This window comes from Neovison vison, chromosome 1 (genome assembly GCF_020171115.1).
Source record: "Neovison vison isolate M4711 chromosome 1, ASM_NN_V1, whole genome shotgun sequence".
NCBI classification, from domain to species: domain Eukaryota; kingdom Metazoa; phylum Chordata; class Mammalia; order Carnivora; family Mustelidae; genus Neogale; species Neogale vison.
This window is the reverse complement of record NC_058091.1, coordinates 150,080,576-150,100,605: the sequence shown is the minus strand read 5'-3', so window position 1 is coordinate 150,100,605 and position 20,030 is coordinate 150,080,576. Positions and strand designations below refer to the sequence as shown.

Sequence of the window (20,030 nt, the reverse complement as noted above, 5' to 3'; positions counted from 1 at the left end):
AAGGGGAGCCTCTGTGAACCACTTTCTTCCAGGCACAGCCTTTCCTTTCCAACGGAAATTTAGGCAGGGAGGACCTGGAAGACAGTTTTTCCTGCATCTGCTGCATTTTGATTACTTCTAACTCAAAATACAGCTCCGTCTTGGGGCCCTGGACTGATTTTTGTGGCTCCCTTGCACCGTTCCCTGCGGTGCCCACTCGCTCTTGCTGCCGGGCCTGCTCTGTTCTCGTCTTCCTTCCGACCCTCTGGACCCACGTTGAGGCCCTGAACCCAGGCCGTGTGGGCACAGATGGCACCAAGGCCGGGGAGCCGGCAGGAGGCCTGGAACCAGTTGTGGATTCATCCAACAAATATTTATTGGCCACGCACACACGCCAGCCTGTCGCAGGTGCCAAGGACAATTGGCAAATGAAGTGGGATCCCTGATTCTTGGGGAAGCTGTCCGTTGGGGACCAGAGTGGGAAGACATATAAAATAGGTGGTCCTGAGTCACGGAAGTACATGGTGGTTGAGGCCTGGCCTGGGGGCAGCTCACGAGGATGCTCAGGAACACTAGTAGGATGTCTGGAGTGGGGACAGTCCCATGAGAAGGGACCAGAGCTGGCTGGGGAGAGAGCACAGCCTTGGATCTTCCCGGAGAAAAAACAGGAAGCTGGCTGGGGGAGGGGTGGGGCTGGGGCACCTGCGGAGGCGCTCAGAGTCTGGCTTTACCCTTCAGCAAAAAGGGCCTGGAGCATCTATCTGTCCAAAGACCCTCACCGATGACCTTCTTTTTATTCTTCTTGTTGTTGACAAGATTTGCTGTTTATTGGAAAAAGCTTGAACATTTTATTTTTTTAAAAGATTTTATTTATTTATTTGACAGACAGAGATCACAAGCAGGCAGAGAGAGAGAGAGGAGGAAGCAGGCTCCCCGCTGAGCAGAGAGCTTGACATGGGGCTCAATCCACGACCTGAGCCACCCAGGCGCCCCTCGAACATTTTATTTTTAAAAAATTTTTTAGAATGTTTAGTTAGCCGACATATAGTACATTCGTTTTTGATGTGGTGCAGATTATCCTTTAAAAGATCATTGGAGCGGCGCCTGGGGGGCTCAGTGGGTTAGGCCTCTGTCTTTGGCTCAGGTCATGATCTCAGGGTCCTGGGATCGAGCCCCACATCGGGCTCTCTGCTCAGCGGGGAGCCTGCTTCCCTCCCTCTCTCTGCCTGCCTCTCTGCCTGCTTGTGATCTCTGTCTGTCAAATAAATAAATAAAATCTTTAAAAAAGAGAGATTTAAAACAACGTTTGTCTGCAGCTCACTTTAGAATGAGTAAAATCACAAGACGGACTGATGGATGGAGACATGGAGAAACAGGAACAGCTGACAGGGCAGTTGTGACCCAGTGGTGATGGGTCTGTGTGTGGTCTCCAGAAAGCCCTTTGATCTCTCCGTCAGAAGATGTGGGGGACGGTGTGACCTTGGCTTGACTCACAGAGGAGGGACTGGGCCTGGGGTGAGGCTGCTACAGATGAGGGCAGAGGGCCTGCTCCAGGCAATGGTGGGATGGTGGCCTGGGCCAGGTGTCTAGAGGGTGGGGGGGGGCGGTGTGGAACCCTGCGGCAGGCACCCCCCTCCCAGCTTGGAGCCCCAGGACAAGACCCAGACAGGGCAGTGCAATGGCACAGATCTGGGGATGGGGTGGGGCACAAGAGGACCAGATGAACTTGAACCATCATCAGGAACATGCCTTGCCACACCCCCTCCTCACCCCTGGATGATGGGGAAAGGGGCTCAGCACTTGGTCCCTCCCTCACACTTACCCCAGTTTTCTCTTGCTCACTCTCCCTCCCTCCCCGGAAAGGGGCCCTTCAGCCCCCGGGTGCTGTGTGGACCCCCAGGATGCTGCTTCCTCTTCCAGTGTTTGAAGACTGTGCCTGCCCTCCCTCCAATCCCCTCATACGGGCCTCCAACCCTGGCTCCTCCTGGGGAAGGCATCCTCTGTCCTGTCCCATGCTTTGTCATCCCTCATCTCAGCCTCCTACAAATCTTGGCTTTGGCCCTCTTTCCAAGGCCATCATCTCCCTCCTGTTCATAGGACACTTTCCAGAGGGTGGCAGGAGGAGTCACAGACCGGATTGTGTGTGCTGGAAAGCTGTGCGGAGGTCCTGACTTCCGGCGCCTCCGACTGTGTCCCTGTTTGGCAGTAGGGCCTTCCGGAGCAAGGGTTCTGGGGGACTGGACACGGGTGCAGTGCAGCTGGGCTCTGGAGAAGAGACAACCCTGGACACACGGACACAGGAGCAGGCCCTCGGAAGCTGCAGGTGTACACCGCTGGGGCGCATGCGTGGGAAGAAGCCCCTGAACTACCAGCAAGCACCAGCAAGCAGACGGCGCAAGGGAGGGTCTGCTGCCAGGCCCTCCGGAGGGCGCGTGGAGCTCCAGGGCTTGCGACATGCATTTCTCCGCGAAAGTCGAGGTGGATGCAGCGTCGTGGAAGCAGGGTCTGTCCCTTACAGCCGTTCTGTCATGCATTGTAGGGGGATCTCCTGTCTTCAAGATGGCATTGGTGTCCTATCTGGGATGTCGGAATTGAGGAAACTGTGTAGGAGAGGGCCGAGGTCTGTCCACAGGTTGTTAGCAGGACCTACCCTGGACCGAGGAGAGACATCCAGGCCTTGGCTTCCGAAAAGCATCCTAGCGGCGGGGGCTCAGGGATGTCTGAGGGAAAGGTCAGAGCTCCGGGCCCACCCGGTGGAAGACCCTCCCCTCCTTCAGACTGAAACCCTCCCCCTCAGCCTAGAGCCCTGGAGGGCGGTGAGAAGTGAACTGCGGCAGTAAATCCTGCTTCTGTCTCCGGCTGCGCACAGTGTGGTCAGTGCGGACGCTCCGCAACGTCTTTGGGCATCGTCTTTGGGAGTGTGCACCCTCCCGACAGGAACACCCAGGAAGCCTGCCTGGGGGAGGCGTCCTGGAGGAGGTGGGCTGAAGCTGGTGCACAAAATTTGAGTGAGATTTCCAAGACATCAGTCCTTTGCGGGAAAGAGACACTGGGGGTTGGCTTCAATTTAGTCAATTAGTCAACCACCCCGTTCTGGAGTCTGCGCCAAGTGTCAGGGGTTAGGACAGGGGGAGACCGCGCAGGATAGCCTGGGTCGGTGAAACAGCAAGGTCAACAAGCGGGGCATTTGGACTGGGGAACGATTCTGAATGAGCGCGCACAGGGGTGCGTGTCCCCAGTCCTCACCTATGTCCCTATGGGCAGGAGAGGGCGCGGCCTGGCGCGCGGCGAGGGGAGCCTGCCCAGCCGAGCGGCTCCGGGGTCTGCGCGCGCTCGGGCGGCTCTGCACACCGGTCCCACCGCCGCCGGGACCCCCCACCTCCGCGGTGACCCCACCCCCACCCCGGACCCCCCGTCCGTGGGTCTCCCCAACCCCGCAGGACACCCACCTCCGCGGGAATCCCGACCGTCGCGGGACCCCCCCACCTCCGCGGAGCACCACCTCCGTCTGCAGGACCCCGCACCGCCGCCGCCTCACCCCGCCCCCGCGGACCCGCTGCCCAGGAGGGCTCCACCTAGGCGCGCAGCTGGCCGGCGCCTCCCCAGGGCGGCGCGGGGCGGCTCGGTAAATGGAGATTTTTGCTGTGGGTGGCGGCGAGGGTTCCTGGGGAAGAAGCGTCCGGACCCGAGATTCATTTCGGTTTCTGAGTATGAGGGAGCAGACGGGTTTGTTTTTGAAAGGGGAACGACGCGCACCCCCGCTCCGGGTTGAACCGGTCTCAAGTGAGATTCGAATCCTTCCAGCACCTTTCAGCACCTGCCGAAGAACGTCCGGGCTTTGAGTCGGGTTCACTTCCAAATATTGACCACACTTGGCAGACCACACTTGGAGAATGTTTTCACTTTTTTAAACGTGTCAACTGTTTTCTTAAGCAAAATGACAAACAGAATTACATGGTGAACTCTCCTACATCCAATACCCCCTTCAGCGGTGACCATGGACTCAAGACTTTTTTTTTTTTTTTTTTTGGTAAAGATTTTATTTATTTATTTGAGAGAGAAGGAGCATGAGAGGAGGGAGGACGAGAGGGAGAGGCAAGCTCCCGGATGAGCAGGAAGCCCCGTGTGGGACTCTGTCCCAGGGCTCCAAGACCATGACCTTAGCTGAAGGCAGTCGTTAAACCAAGTCGTTAAGCCACCCAGGGACCCACCAATTTTGTTTTTTATTACCAAGATGATAAATGAAAAAAGTGTTTTATTTGCAATTCTGTTTGAATGTATATCACTAATTTTAATTATTTGTTTTTGAAGATTTTATTCATTTGAGAGACTGAGAGAGCATGAGCAGGGGGAGGGGCGGTAGGATTGGGAAAGGGCAGAGGGGAGGGACTAGCAGACTTCCTGCTGAGGAGGGCTCAGTGCCAGGACCCTGAGATCAAGACTTGAACTGAAGCCAGACCCTTAACCCTCCCAGCCGCCCAGGCACCCCTACTGCATTTTATTTTTTTATTTTATTTTTTTTTTCCCCTACTGCATTTTAAAGTCACTTTTAAGTAATGCCTCTCTGGGTGTTTAAGTTACCAATTACATACACAGGTTCGGTTTGTCTTGTTTCATTTTACTTTGTAATGATGTAAAACATTACATGTTTCCAAACTCAAAGCTACAAGACAGGCTGCACACAGAAAAGACCAATTTCCGTCTCTTTCCCCTGGTTTTCCTCTCCCCATAGGTAACTGTTTTTGTTAGCCTTTTGTTTATACTTCCGCTTATAAAACTGTAAGTAAGCAAACAAATATGTATTTTACATTTCTCTGAGGTGTCTGTTCCCACCTTGTTGTTTTCCTCCCCCCCCCCCTTTTTAAGTTAATAGATCCTGGAGGACATCCTATACTCCTCATCTGCAAAATGGAGGCGAGGGGCGGACCTGGCTGAGTCTCTTGGAGAACTAATGCCCAAGGTGAGGTTTTTCAGATCCTCAGGAAGGATGAGATCCAGATGGGCCAAGGCTACATCCAGTGTCCGCTGGGGGCCTGGGGAAAGGAGGTGCGGGAGGAGAATGGGGTGGCCCGGTGTTGCTGTCCCTCCTCTGTCTGCGCGGCCACAGGATGCAGCTAGGTCCTTCCCAATGCAGTGCTTCCATCACAACCTGCTCGCTCTGTGTCCAGTCTGGTCTGTCCTATTGCACATTGTGCGGCAGTGAACAGCCGTGTGGGAGGGAGTCTGTTCCCGTATTTCGGGCATCCTGGCGGACACAGGCGTGGTGGGGAGAAGGAGACCGGAAGAAAGAAGGGACATTTAGGGCGGGGTCAGAGACTTCGCGCCTGGCCTAGTTAGCACTTAGAGGTAACATTTTTCAAGGGGTCCTGGACGCCTCGCTTCAACGGTGCCAGCGTCAGCACAACGCAAAGTGTGGGGATAACGGGAAGGAGGCGGAGAGGAAGGCAGAGGAACAATTCCAGGGCTCAGGACCGTCTGAGCGACGTGAAACAGGCACCTGCCAAGGGAAGGAGGCGTGGACGGTGTAGCGGCGGTTGCTGGTGGTGGTCGTGGGAGACCGCATCCCGCACTCGGGATCCTCGAGGACGCACGGGGGCATACCCCCGAGCGTGGTCCTGCCGGGCGCCTAGCCCGGCGGCCCGCCCGGCTCCTCGCCCACACTCAGCTCAAGGCCAGGCCCTCCAGCCAGGTCCCGCCCCAGGCCCCCCGGAGCTCCGCCTCCCAGGCCAGGAGCCTGCGGAGAGGCTTAGGGAACCCCGCGCACCATACCGCTCCGCGCACGCGCTGGATCCGTGGGTGCGTCCGAGCCGCCCGGAGGAGGGGCGTCCAGAGCTCACGTCTTCGGACCGTGGAAAATGACGAGGTCCGGGTGGGCCGAGGCCTCTTCCAGAGTCCTGGGGGCTGCGGGAAGGTGAGGAGGAAGGGGAAGCCCCGGGTCAGGCTGTCCAGCCCCCTACCTCCGATCTCCACGCCGGATGCTGCCGGACCGAGGCGTTCTCTTCCCAGTCACGCCCTCCTTGTCCCCAGAGATGTCCTAGCCTCCTTGTAATTGATCCCTAAATCTCACCCCGTGCTGCTGTGGGGGTGCAGAGCGGGAGCGCCTCACGGGTGAAGGGGTCTCCTCTTCCTCCCCCTTTCCTGGGGTCCCTGATTCTCACATCTAAAGCAAGATTGGGGCGGACGTAAGAGGTGTCGAGGCTCCGACTTTCTGAACGCGGGTCGTTTTCCACCGGAGCCCCGCAAAGACAGGGATGCGTGGACTGTTATTTGGGTTGGAGTCCTAGTCTACCCAGACTAGAGGGGCCTCCCCCGACCCGACGGCAGCGGTGGTTACAGGCTCTGCTGGACACTTAGGACTGGGGCCTCGCCGTCTCCCGGTTATGGCACACCCCTCACTCTGCGGCTTGTGAGGGGCTGGGGGAGATGGAGGAGGAGGGTGTGAGGAAGCCGCTGGTCGGGTTGGGGATGGGCTAGGCCAGGGTTTACTCATCTCGGGTCCCCTCGCCGGGCGAAAGTGGTGCCTCGGCTAATAGCGAAAAAGGAAAGAGTGGGACACGGAGGCCTCGGCTCTCAGGGCGCACTTGGCCCACAACGCGCACCGCGGCCCAGTCAGGAGCCGAGTATGGGGCGGGGCGCTGGGCGCCCCCGCTCCTCCTTCCCCGCGGTGCCGGGCACACCCGCGTCCCTTCTGCCCCCGCCCGGCCCCCGCCCCCGCCCCGCCCCGCCGCGCTCATTGGTTCACACGCCGCCCCCGCTCCCCCGACGCGCTGCACCCCTCCGCCTGTCCCCCCCACGGGCCGCACCCATCCACCAGCCCCCCTGCCCCTCTACGCGCTGCTCTCCCCGGCGGGTTCCCTCTCCGCCAGGCCTGCGCTCTCAGAGCTGCTGGGTTTAGGGAAACCTTCCCTAGAGCAGCGCTGGAGGGTGGTTTTCCCAGCCCGCGAGGCCCGCAGTAGGAGGGCGCCGGGGAGCTGCGAGGCGGGGCTCGGTGACACCGGTGTAGTCGTTCTGCATCTTTGGGGGAGGGCAGGAGACGAGAGCAAAGCCGCGGAAACCCCGCCGGAAAGCGCTGCTGGGCGCGGGACAGAGCGGGAGGGGTGGAGGCACAGGGTGGGGCGCTGCCCGGGGGCGGGCGCGGAACTGCGCGCGGGAGGAAGAGCCGCGGGGGCGGCCGAGAGGCCGCGTCCCCTCCGCCTCTGTGCGGGCCTGAGTACCGCGTGCAGACGCTGCCGCCCGTCCCTCCCTCCTCCCACCCCCAGGCCCTCCACGGCCTCTCAGTTCACCCCTGGGCCGGTCCACCGAGAAGCGGAAGCTCGTTTCCGGGAAGACGGGCCCCAGGACCCGGCGGAGCTGCCGGCCCCGCGCCCCGTCGGTCTGCACCCGCCGTCGGTCTGCACCCGGCTGCCTGCCTCGCGCCCTGTCCTCCCGCAGGCCTCCGGGACCTGTCCTCAGACAGCTGTTCCTGCCGCCCGGGGCGTGGTGTGTGCCTTAACCTGCGGCTTCTGCTTATCAAGGCGACAAGGGGTCAAGGAGTGTTCTCTCCCCAGGTGTTGCCTGTCCGAGAAGAACAAACGCTAAAAGGAACAGAACTGGTCTAGAGTTGGGCCCGACTGAGCCCCCCAGGCACCCCCAGAATTCACCTTTTATATAGATTTTGCTTAACTGACTTGGTGATTTTAAAAATAATGGCAACGTAAATGCCTTTGGAGACAGTGGCTACCGTCCCCGCTGCTCCCTGTTACCTCGTCTGCCCAGTCCCTGGAGGCGCTGGGCCTTTTCCTCCCCAGCTTTACTGAGAGATAATGAACGTGGGACATCGTGAAGGTTTATGGTGCACAACATGATGATTTGATGCGCCTCCGTGCTGTGAAATGTCTACTACGGTGAGATCAGTAAACACACCCTTCACCCCACGTAATTACCATTTTGCTGTTGTTCTGGTAAGGACACCAGCCATGTACGCGTGCAGTCACTTCCCAGTATAGGGTCGGTGTTGTTAACTGTAGTCCCCACGCGAACAGATCCGCGGTCTAACGGGAAGCATGTGCCTTCTGACCAGCAGGTCGCCGCTTCTCCCAGCCGGTGGACCACTGTCTCCGTCTCCATGAGTGCCCTGTCGTTAGCCCCCAGAGACAGGGAGCACACGATGTCTGTCCTCACCTGGAACTGGCTCCGCGCCATGCCCTCAAGACCAGCCGTGCTGCTGCAGATGGCAGGGTTTCCTTCCCTCAGATGGCTGAAGGCGTTCATGGGCTCACACACACATGTAAATACTGTTTCCTTTGTCTGGATTCTACGCATGGCACTGTGCCCGCCATCGCAAGTACGGTCACCGTCTGTCACCGCACCGTTGTGACATCGGTCCTCACGGTGCTCCCTGCGCTGGACTTTCCGTCCCGGTGACGTCCGTACTGTAACCCCGGAGATCTGTGCCTCCCCAGCCCCTTCCCTGGTTGTGCCCACCCTGCACCTCCCTCCTCACGCCAAATACTGGTTTGTTCTCCGCACTTATGAGTATGTTTCTGTTTCTTTGTGTGTTTGGGTTTTTTCTACCACATGTACGTGAAATCCTTTCTCTGTCTGACTTCCTTCAGTTAGCGTGATACCTCTAGGTTCATCCCTGTTGTGGCAAGTGGCAAGGTCTCCTTTTTCGTGGCTGAGGAATGTTCCATTGTGTGTGTGTACCACCTTGATGGGTACGTGCATTTGTGAACAGACGGACGCGTGGGCGGGGCCCCTCTCTCCGCCGTGGCATGTAGTGCTGCCATAAACACAGGACCACGTCTGTCCCTTCAGATGAACGTTTTCATTTGCTTTGGGGAAATATTCAGCAATAGAATTATTGGATTGTACGGTAGTTCTACTTTTGACTTTGTGAGGAACCCCCATACTTCTTTCCACACTGGCTGCACCCACTGACATTCCCACCAACGCGGGAGTCTCCCGCAGGTGGCACTGACCCCTGGGTCTTGTCCACCCAGTAAGCCACGCTGTACCTCTTGATCGAATAATTTGATCCCGTTTCCATGTAAAGTAATTGTTGATAGGTAAGGACTCAGTGTTCCCATCTTGTTCATTGTTTTCCGGATGTTTGGTAGCTCCCTTTTCCCCGTGTTGCTCCCTCCCTTTGTGAACTGGTGATCTTCTGTGGCGCCAAGCTCTGATTCCTTCCCCTCTACGGCGTGCGCGTCTACCAGAGGTGACAAGCCTTGTGTCACTTGAGGCTTTCTTGAAGCATCTGATAGGTGTAACGGTCTGCTTCAAACTGGTAACAACTTACTTTTGATCACGTACAGAAGACTACCCTTTACTCCCCCTTTTATGCTTTTTGATGTCACGATTTACATTATTTGTATTGAGCATCCATGAACAAGTTATTGTAGTTACGGTCATTGTTAATACTTTCGTCCTTTAACCTTTACGCGAGTGTTAAGCAGTTGTGTTACAGAGTTCTGAGTCGGACTCAGAGCACACTTTACCAGTGTGCTATTTTCATAGGTTTTCATTTTACGAATTAGTGGTCTTTCATCTCCGCTTAAAGACCACGTTGCAGCGTTTCTTCCTGTGCCCTTCATGTCTGCCCTGGGGGGCAGAACCCGAGCTGGAAAACCATGGATTTGTGTTTGTTCCTATGGCTTGGTCTCAGCACAATAATGAGCATGACATCATTCACACACACTTTTTTAAAAAGACCTTATTTATCTATTTGACAGAGAGAGAGATCATAAGCAGTCACGGAGAGAGGGGGAAGCAGGCTCTCCGCTGAGCAGAGAGCCCAATGCGGGGCTCGATCCTAGGACTCTGAGATCGTGACCTGAGCTGAAGGCAGAGGCTTAACCCACTGAGCCACCCAGGCACCCCTCATTTACGCACATTTAGAAACACAGCAAATACTCCATAGGGTTCATGGCCCCATATATATGAGATGGAAACACAAACACAAGGCCTGGGGCACACACTGGACATGTGACTGCATTTGTTCTGGGAGAGACAGGGAAAGGTGTAGAGCCTCCAGTGCATGTCTAGCATCTAATTTTATTTGACAAAAACCTGAGGCAAATATGGCGAAATATTCACATCTGTTAATTCTGGGCTGCGGTTACAAGGATGCTTATTATATGATTTTCTATTCTTTACCATATTAACTTTTTCAAAATAAAACAGTTCAGTTAAAAAGGGAAAAATATTAAAAAATGAATAAAGGATAAAAGTAAATTCAAAGTAATTCTGAAATTAAAATGTTCAAACTCCCTAGAACTCAGGAAAATACAAATAAGGCGATAGAAACACAATAATGAGGAAAAACTTTGTACTTGCCAGATTTGTGGTTTTTTTTTTAAGTAAAAGCTGATAAGGATGGGGACAAATCAGACCCTTAGCACGTTGCTGGTAGGAATGTGAATGGTCACAGTCTTCGGTCAGAAGGCGTCAAGGGAATGATGGAAGGGGTAAGCGAGTGGGGACAGGAAGCAGAATGTTTCCAGACTCGGGATAGGACTGTGGAGTAGCAGTTAGGTAAACGGAGGCCTGCACAGAGGACTCCTGTCCCTGGTTCCCCGAGGAGAGACAGATTTTGCTTCATTAGAAACAGGAATTAGAGACGCCTGGGTGACTCAGTCGGTTGAACTGCGGCCTTCGGCTTGGGTCATGATCCCAGAGTCCCCGCATGGGGCTCCTTGCTGGGCAGGGAGTCTGCTTCTCCGCCTGTTCTGCCCGCTTGTGCGTATGCACTCGCTCTCTCTGACAACTAAAATCTTTTAAAAAACAAGAATTAGAAACTGAAATAAAAACAGCTCTGTTTGAACTACCTTGGTGGCTGAAATGTGTGCGGAGTTGGTGGACTGGGTGAGGTTCTCATCTGACCCCACGCACAGGGACTGCAGAGTCGAAAGTCCTCTGCAGAATCCGACACATGCAAACCAAGACCGGAGAAAACCAACCGTAAAAGTCAACACATGGCTCATAAAGTCCGTTTGTAAGTAATAGTTAGTGCAATATAACAGGGTCTGAACTGCTCAAAACCAGAACGGTCATGGGATTCAAAAACCAACACCTGTGTGGTTGCTTTTCTTCCCTGGAGAGACGCATCAGGAGAGGCACTTGGGTGGCTGTGTCGAGTAAGCACCTGACCCTGGATCTCAGCTCAGGTCTTGATCTCGGGTCTTGGGCCCCGGGTTGTGAGTTCAAGCCTTGTGTTAGGCTCCACCTTAGGTGTGGGACCTACTTAATAAATAAATAAAAGACATGAGCATTGTGTAGAGGCCGCTGTCCCAGTGCAGATGGGGGGGCGGGTTCCACGGCAGCCTCACCTGTCGCCCTCTGCCAGGGGAAATCGCAGGCTGCCCAACACCCCAGCTCCAACCTAGCTGCTAGCAGGGTCGGGGGAGAAGCCCAGAAAGACCTGGTCCTCGCTCGACTCAGTTATCTAAAAGGATGGTTCATTTAAAATTTTTTTTTATTTTTATTTTTTTTTAAAGATTTTATTTATTTGACAGACAGAGATCACAAGTAGGCAGAGGCAGGCAGAGAGAGGAGGAAGCAGGCCTTCCGCTAAGCAGAGAGCCCGATGCGGGGCTCGATCCCAGGACTCTGGGATCACGACCCGAGCCGAAGGCAGAGGCTTTAACCCAGGGAGCCACCCAGGTGCCCCATAAATTTTTTTAGTTTTTTAAAAAAGATTTTACTTATTTGACAGAGAGATCACAAGTAGGCAGAGAGGCAGGCAGAGAGAGAGGAAAGCAGGCCCCCTGCTGAGCAGAGACCACCCCCCCATGTGGGGCTCGATCCCAGGACCCTGGGATCATCACCTGAGCCAAAGGCAGAGGCTTAACCTACTGAGCCATGCAGGCGCCCCAAAATTTACTTTTTATTAGTGAATTTGTTCATGAACATACAGTGTAGTATTGATTTCAGGTGTAAATACAGCAGTTCGGTACTTCTGTATATGCCCCCTCTGCTCGTCAGGACAGGTGCCCTCCTTCATCCCCATCACCTACTGCCCCCCACCCTGCCCCCCCGCCTCTGGTGACCATCAGTGTGTTCTCTGTAGTTCAGAGTCTGTTTCTGGATCTGCCTCTCTCTCTTTTTTTCCCTTTTGCTCATTTGTTTTGTTTCTTAAATTCCACCTATGAATGAAATCCTAAGGGTTACTATCCAAACTCCATAAAGGACTTCTACAACTCAACACTCCAAAAACAAATAATCCAATTAAATGTGGGCAGAAGACTTGAACAGATTTGTTTAAATCACTGGACTGGGTAATTTCACCGCGAATTTAGCCGTGCTTCAGGACCCAGGTGTCCGATTCATGCTGGTCCAGGTGCTGCCGTGAGGATGATTAACACGTAAAGCAGTGGACTCGGAGTACGGGAGGTGACCCTCCGGGAGTGGGGGTTGAGAATTCTCCAGCTGCAGCATCAAGTCGTCCTGGGCTCTCTACCTGCTGGCCTGCCCGCCCCCCCCCCCGCCGGCCCAGGCACCGCACGACTTGCGCAGTCCATGGCGTCCGAGCAGGCCGGCCGGAAGTGGCACTGCCGCTGAGGATCTCAGCAGAGCCTGTCCTGCCGCTGAGGATCTCAGCAGAGCCTGTCAGAGCCCGTCAGGGCAGCTCGCGGAGCCCAGCTCGCAGCCCTTTTCATAAAGGCCCCCACGGATGGACGGACCGCCTTCGGGAGGAATCCCACAGCTGGAGGGGCGCATGACGAGCTGGTGTTTGCAGGGGGGACCCGGGTGCAGGGGCGAGGCCCACATGTCAAAGTCCTAAACTGCAGGATTGGGAAGGAGCGGGCCGCGGAGGCTGGCTCTAATCTAGTCTGGCTGGTGTCCTTGTGAGCACAGAGATACCAGCCGTATTCTGCACGCGGCAACGGCCGTGTGGGGACAGAGCAAGAAGCTGGCCGGTGGCCAGCTAAGGGGACAGGCCCCAAACCACGTTGATCTTGGACTTCTAACCTCTAGATCCCTGAGCAAATAAGTGCGTTCCGTACACCACGCAGTGAGGCAGCTCTAACGGGCGTCCAGACTGACTCCCCTATCCATGGGTCTGCGGGCCGGCCTGCGTCTCCCCCTCAGCTCTCAGTGCCCAGCTCCTCGAGGAGCTGAGGGAGGGGCTTCCTGCTCCGTGCACCACCCCCCACAGTCATGCTTCCCGCCTCCGTGTCCCCGCCACAGTCTTGTTCCGGGCCGGCTGCTTCCTCCCGCGCCAACCCCACCACGCACCCCTCTGGACGGCATTCTACCCGCTGGACACAGCTCTGGGCGCCGGTGACCTCGGCCATCGGGGACAGCCAGACGCGTCAGCCACCCAGACGAGACTATGTTGGAGGCAAGGGAAAGCAGGAAGGGGCCGGGGAGCAGGAGGGAAGGGTTCCATCTTCGGCAGGGCGCCGAAACAGGCCCCGGCGGGTGGGCCGGCAGTGCTGGAGGGCGCTTTACAGCAACGTGTCCACCCGGTCACGGCGGGCCGTGGAATTAGGCTAATTATCATCTTCCCTTCGTGCTCTGGATGTACTGCAGTTAATGTACTTGCTTTTACAATTAGAAAATAACACAACAAATCTTACACACCAAGGCTGCCGTCCCCTCGCCGTGTCTGCAGGACAGCGTCTGGCACTAACGGCCCCGGCGGCCTCCCCACCTCTGCCCAGACTCATCTTTTGCTCCTCTCAGGACAAACTGTTTTGTCCCCGCGGATGGATTCTCTGTCACCCACATGTGTCAAGTCAGATGCCAGACTTGGCAGAGAAAAAGTACGGGACACGCAGTTAAGTCTGAATGTCAGAGAATGAATAATGCAGTTATTTGAGACATTCTAACAAAATTATCTATCTGAAATTCAAGTTTTGCTGAGCTTCCTCTCCATGTTTTATCTGACGACACCACATGTGAGTTTCCTTGGCCGTCGGCTGGAATAATCTTTTGCATGTTTCCCAATCTTTCTACTTAGACGGGGGTTGGCTTGGGGGGTACAGAAGGCCAAGCCCGTCAGCTCCCCTGGAAGGTATGCCTGGGATGGTGGAGGCTTTCCTGGAGACCGCACAACCCTGGCTGGCTCAGCAGGTGGAGCGTGGACCTTGATCTCGGGGTTGTGAGTTTGAGCCCCGTGTTCGGTGTAGAGATTCTTAAAAAAAAAAAAAAAAGAATGGCCTTTGATCAGAGGCTTCTGACCCTGGCCTTGGGTAAAAAGGTGAATGTCCAAGGGCTCTGAACTTTTCCCGCAGAAAAGAAACTCTATTCTCATCTACGGGATAGTTACTTCAATCTTCCAATCTTCCAAGATTTCCTTCTTTTAGTTGTGCTAAAATGTTCTTAGTCATGTTTTTAACTTGTCAAAAAAAAGACATTTTATTGGTTTTAGATGAAGACAGAAAAGAAGCTGTTAAAACAAACAGTTTTTCTGTCTGTCTGCTTTCCTGGTGGCTTCACAGACAGGGGCCCCTGACCCCCCTTCTTTAGCTGCACAGGCCCCGTCTGCGGGGCAAGGCCGACAGTCTCCTGCCAGCCAGCCCAACGAGCGGACCATGTGCGGGACCTCGGCTGACTGTTGCCATGAGTCCACGGTGGCACGGGGACGCGGCGTCGTCCTGTCGAAGCTGAATCCCAGGCAGGCTTCCCCTCTAAGACTGGGAGAGTCAAGGCTCTCCCCCATGACCACGTCTCTCCATCTTGCTGTCCTCGGCACCCACCCCGGCTCCTGGGGCGAAATAGTGATTCTTGTTGCTATGTTAACTGAGGATTTTATAGAGGCCTTTGTGCTGAGGTGACAAAGATCTTCAGGCTGCCTTGTTAACTGAAAATACAAACAACGCTCAGGGTGCAAAATTTTGCTAGTAAAAGGGAGAAACACAAATAATATACTTGATTTACTGCTAAAGAAACACTGGAAGGACACACAGAAAAGAAGAGAGTTTCCCGTGTGGCAGGGATGGGGTCGTGGCCGAGGGGTGAGTAGAGGCGGGGTGCTTGTAAATCTTCTCGACGGACATGTTTTTATGTCTTAATTATTGAACTAAGTGAATTTAAGTGTGAGGCATCTGGGAGGCTCAGTTGGTCAAGCGTCTGCCTTTGGCTCAGGTAGTGATCCCAGCGTCCTGGGATCATGTTCCAGTCAGGATCTCGGTCCTGGAATCGAGTTCAGGTCATGATCTTGGGGTCCTGGGATCAGGTTCATACCATGATCCCAGAGTACTGGGCTCCAGTCCCGCATCGGGCTCCCTGCTCAGCACGGGTCTGCTTCTCTCTCTCCCTCTGCCCCTCCCCACCTCGTGCTCTCTCGCAAATAATAAAATCTTTAAAAAAGTGTGTAAGTGTATAACTCTTTAAAAACTAAATTACATCAGGGGTACCTGGGTGGCTCAGTGGGTTGAGCGACTTCTTCAGCTCAGGGCACGATCCTGGAGTCTGGGATGGAGTCCCTCATCAGGCTCCCTGCTCAGCAGGGGTCTGCTTCTCCCTCCGCCCCTCCCCCTCTTATGCTCTCTCTCTCTCACTTTCTCTCAAATAAATGAAATCTTTAAAAAAAAATTGAATTACATCATAAGAATGATATTACCTATTTTATTTTCTGGCTCTGTCATTTTGTCCTGAAGGAAGCCAGTCGAGAAGCGGGGAGCTGCTCTCCAGATGCTGAGATCTTCCCACTCCCTGGGCTCACCAAGAGCCAGCGAGCCCACCAGAATCCATTCCCATGACTTCAGGACTTTGGGGCTCAACACTGTGTCAGTCTTTTTAAAAATTTTTCTCCAATTCTGCTCTGCCACTTGTTATAATTCCTGGCTGTCCGCCACGTCTTGCCAGCTCGACTTTGATTTCCCTGAGTGCAGCATCAGCATGTTTGCCGCACGGTCTGTGTCCAGCAGCCTGATTTCTGAAGCCCCCATGGTCCCATCCTGTTGTCTGTCTGCTTTCGTCCTCCCTCTGGAGCCCACTTATCTTTGCCTGTGAGCGAGATATTTGGAAAAGTATATGAAAAAGTCATTCAAAGCCTACAATGATGTTAGTTTCTTCCCAGGACGATTTTCGTTTTTTTGACACAAGCCAAGAGTCACCTTAAACGAGGTCAGCACGACATTTAGGGGCCTGGGACTTCATTTCTAGCTCCTTTAAAGGCTGCCCGAAATACAGCGTGGGATCTCAGCAGCCTGCAGAAATCAGCAAATGTCCCCACACAGAAGCAACCCCAGGGGCCAGGCTCCCCTCTACAGCACCCTTTCCTCTCCCGAATTTTAATTTTTCAGACACTTTAAAAATATTTTATCCAGACTTTTTAGTTGTCTTCACTTGCAGGAAGTCGCAATTCCTCAGCGCACCGTGGAGACGGAAACCCTTCTGACGCAGGCTCTGGTTTCCCGGGGGGCTGGCTTCAGAACACCTGCTAGTCTTTGCTTCCCTTAGCAGGCCAGTCTTGAGCTCGCACACAGCCCCCGCACCCGGAATCTTGCGTCCAGAACAGCTGGGGTCGGATCAGCCCTCCTGGCCAGGCTCAGGACCAGGAAGCCCGCGGGCGCGCAGGTGGGGGCCCCCGGATTCTAGCTTCGTGCAGCACCGGCATCAGGAGCAGCGCTGTGACATTAGGGCCCCTGATAGGTCTCAGTTTGCAGACCAGGATGTGACAGGAGGTTGGAGCGGAGTCCGCTCTAGAGGCAGAAAGAGGAGCCAAACAGAAAGCGCCCCGTGGTGCTAATGATGCATTAAAAACCTGTAAGTGAGCAAAGATTTCGGCGGCCTCCGCGTCTAGACGCCGCTTCTTCCGTCCACTGGTGTGGGCTGAACCGCTCCGAGAGCTCTTGCTAAGTGGACCGCGGCAGGGTGTTGGAAGGGCTGAGGGTCCCGCCGCGAACCAGCTCCGAGGCGGTTTTCCGAGGCTGCCTCTCTGCGGGAAAGCCGGTGTTGGTCTTTGCCAGAGTCCATTACGGGACCGGCCTTGGTGACCAGCCTTTCGGGGCCCCGGGGGCGCGCCGCTGCATCTGTAGGGCGGAGACGGCAGCTCCGGGCAGGGCCGGGTGCGCAGAGCAGTGCGCGGGTCCGACGGGCCAGGCGGGCGCGGACACTCGGGGCACTGTCCCCTGGGCGGAGGGTGGCTGCGTGTGGGGGCCGAGTGGCCCTGGTCGGGGACTGTCTGTCGTTGGGTGACGGCGGTCGGTGGCCGTTAGGAACGTGGGGTGGTTGGGGCGCGGGCGGCCGCTGGGCGTGCTCGGGAAGGAGCCAGGCGCGCGCCCCCGCGCCCGGGGGACTCAGGACGTTATAAAAATCAACGGATTTGGGGGCAATCCCGATAGTACTGCCCCACTTTCGATGCAGGGGAGCCCTGCCTGGAAGTCGGCGGCCGCGCGGGGGGACGGAAAACGCCTGAGCGCGGGCTCCTGAGGGCGGGGCCGCTGGGCTCACTGGCGGGGCGCGCGCCCTGATTTGCACCCGCGCGGCCCTAACTGCCCCGCCCGCCGCGCCACCCCACCCGCAGCTGCCCGCACCTGCTGCGGCCCACTCAGGGTCCCAGACTGCCCGGGGCCGGGGCACTGGGGGCGGCCCCAGGTTGGTGGGGCTTGAAGCAGACGCATGGCTACACCCCCGTCAAGAAAGAGGACAGGGCTCCCTGGCTGGCCCAGGGGAGAGAGCATGTGACCCTTGATCTCAGGGGTGAGTTGAAGTCCCGCAAAATAAAATGGAAAAAAATAAAAAGATAAAAGGATCTCAAAATGAGAAAATGTAAACGAGCCAAAGGAAACATTTACTTGTAATGATGACAAATTAAAAATGTGAAAAAGCTGACCACAAATACCAAAACAAGGACACATTTTAAACTGTCTGACCACTTGTATATTTTCCCTATATTTTTAGCTTAGTAACTTTGATTCCATCTTTATTTGACAGCAATTTTTTAATACATTTTCTCCAACAAGAGTGAATAACTTGGTATTTCCTCTAGCATGGTTAACAGGTTTTCAAATGGAAAGTTTAGAAAAGTTAATTTAAATTTTATAGTGGTTATTGGTAATGTCGATTCAGTATTGTTAACTTGGGGAAAACTTCTGTCAAGAAATTCTTATGAGGGGCACCTGGGTGGCTCAGTGGGTTAAACCTCTGCCTTTGGCTCAGGTCATGATCTCAGGGTCCTGGGATCAAGCCCCGCATCGGGCTCTCTGCTCAGTGGGGAGCCTGCTTCCTCCTCCCTCTCTCTCTCACTCTGCCTGCCTCTCTGCCTACTTGAGATTGAAATAAATAATATCTTTTAAAAAAAAAAAGAAATTGTTACATGAGCTCTATGATTTCAGGGCATTTCAAGTTTTCTTGAGCAGTGACAAACCTTAAATTGCTGAAGGTCATTGATGTGTTTGTTTTTAATTCCTTGTTGCGAAAGTGTTTTATGAGTTCTAGATTGTGGATGCCAGTACTTCATGCTAAATCAACATGAAATTTTAAAAATTTCAGTGTGCTTGTAGGTTTATTCTTTTTCCTCAATTGATTTTTAAGGGCTCTAGGAGTGTCTTCTTCTAGTTAAAAATTTATCTCCTCCTCAGCTGTTGATTTTCCGTTTTGTTTACTTTCTGATATCAGAACAACTTCTGTTGATTTCATACAAAAATATGTGAAATGTAATTTTATTTTATGCTGTAGATAATTGTATAGAGTAATACAAATCGGGATAAATATATTCCTGAAGAAGGGAACGTCTGCTTTGACCAGACGCTGATGGCCTGAATCGTGCACTTTCAGTCGTCTGTGTCTGGGGTGAGGAGGATTTGCTGGCGCGCGGAGGCACAGGACATAGTCTTACCATGACGCATCCACTGGGCCCGGCACTTCCGCCCCTGAAGCCGGCTGAGTTGTGTCAGTGGATGGCAGAGGTGTTCCTTGAAGCCCTTTCTACACAAAGACACCCAGCAGGAACTGATCTCAGCACCGCCAAACCACGTAAGCCTCTGTTTCTCTCCAGCTGGATGGCCCCCCAAAATGCCACCTGACACAAAGGAAAATAAATAGAAGACGTAGCAATCTGCACTGTGGTTCTAATATGTTCTGCACGTTGCATAAACGAGCGGGACCATATGGACACGTGGCTGGGGTACATCGCGGGGTGGGGCTTGGGAAGGGCCAGTGGGAATGAGGAGCTTGGTGGAGGACCGTCCCGTGCGCTCCCCCGCTGTGCACCCTGGCCGCCGCACTGCCCGCCCTCACCCGCCTCACCTCCCAACACTGCATGCCTCCCTCCGTGAAGTCTGGAACTGGAGGTTCACAAGGTCCCCAGTTCCAGGGAAGGGGCTAGTTGCGTAGTTCCGTCCTTTGTTTGAAACAGGTGTTTCCAACCAGAGCTGACAGTCATACACACACACACACACACACACACACACACACACACACCGCACACAGGTGCCCCTGGGGGCGCTCAGCCCTTCCTACAACCGTGACTGTCAAAGTACCCACCAAGGTTGGTCTGTCTGGGATTCCCGGGAGCAGCTACTCTGCAGGTTCTTTTCCCCCAGCTTCAGCTAATTTTGTTTGTTTATTTTTAATTTAAAGTCAGTTAAATTAACGCGCAGTGTATTGTGGGTCTCGCCGGTAGAGGTCAGTCTTTCATCACTTGCGGGTATCTCCAAGGCCCGTCACCGCTCACGCTCTGCTTCGTGCCCATCCCCCGGCCACCCCACCCCCGCCCCCCTGTGACCCTCGGTTTGGTTCCCAGAGTCCAGAGTCTCTCATGGTCCGGCTCCCTCTGTGATTCCCCCCTTCAGTTTTCCCTCCTTCCCCTGTGGTCCTCCCGCTGTGCATGTGCTCCACACGAGTGGGATCACACGGAGTTGGGGACTCCAGGACCCTTTAACCACCTGGAGGAGGACTCTCGCCTTCCCTTCAGGCCGCGGCCTCCGTGCCGTCGGGTAGAGTCCCGGGGCCTCCAGGAGACAGGCTTGGGCCACAGTCCTGAGGTATCTCCTGAGTCTCGCGGCTCCAGTCCCTGCGCCCCTGACCTTCCGTTTCCTAATTCCAGAGCAGAAAACTTGAGGCTCTGTTCTCACTTCTTTGACATTTTACCCGCGAGCCTCCTGCCTTGGCCCCTG

At 54.8% G+C, this 20,030-nt stretch overlaps 1 long non-coding RNA gene across 1 annotated transcript; it reads right to left on the bottom strand.

Moving 5' to 3' along the window:
• Window positions 1-4,819: 4,819 nt before the first annotated feature.
• LOC122900454 lies at window positions 4,820-5,809 on the bottom strand. The gene is made up of 2 exons (XR_006383234.1): window positions 5,749-5,809; window positions 4,820-5,476 (listed from the first exon to the last, which is right to left on the bottom strand). It is a non-coding gene; the product is annotated as an uncharacterized LOC122900454 (long non-coding RNA).
• Between the last annotated feature and the right edge of the window lie 14,221 nt (window positions 5,810-20,030).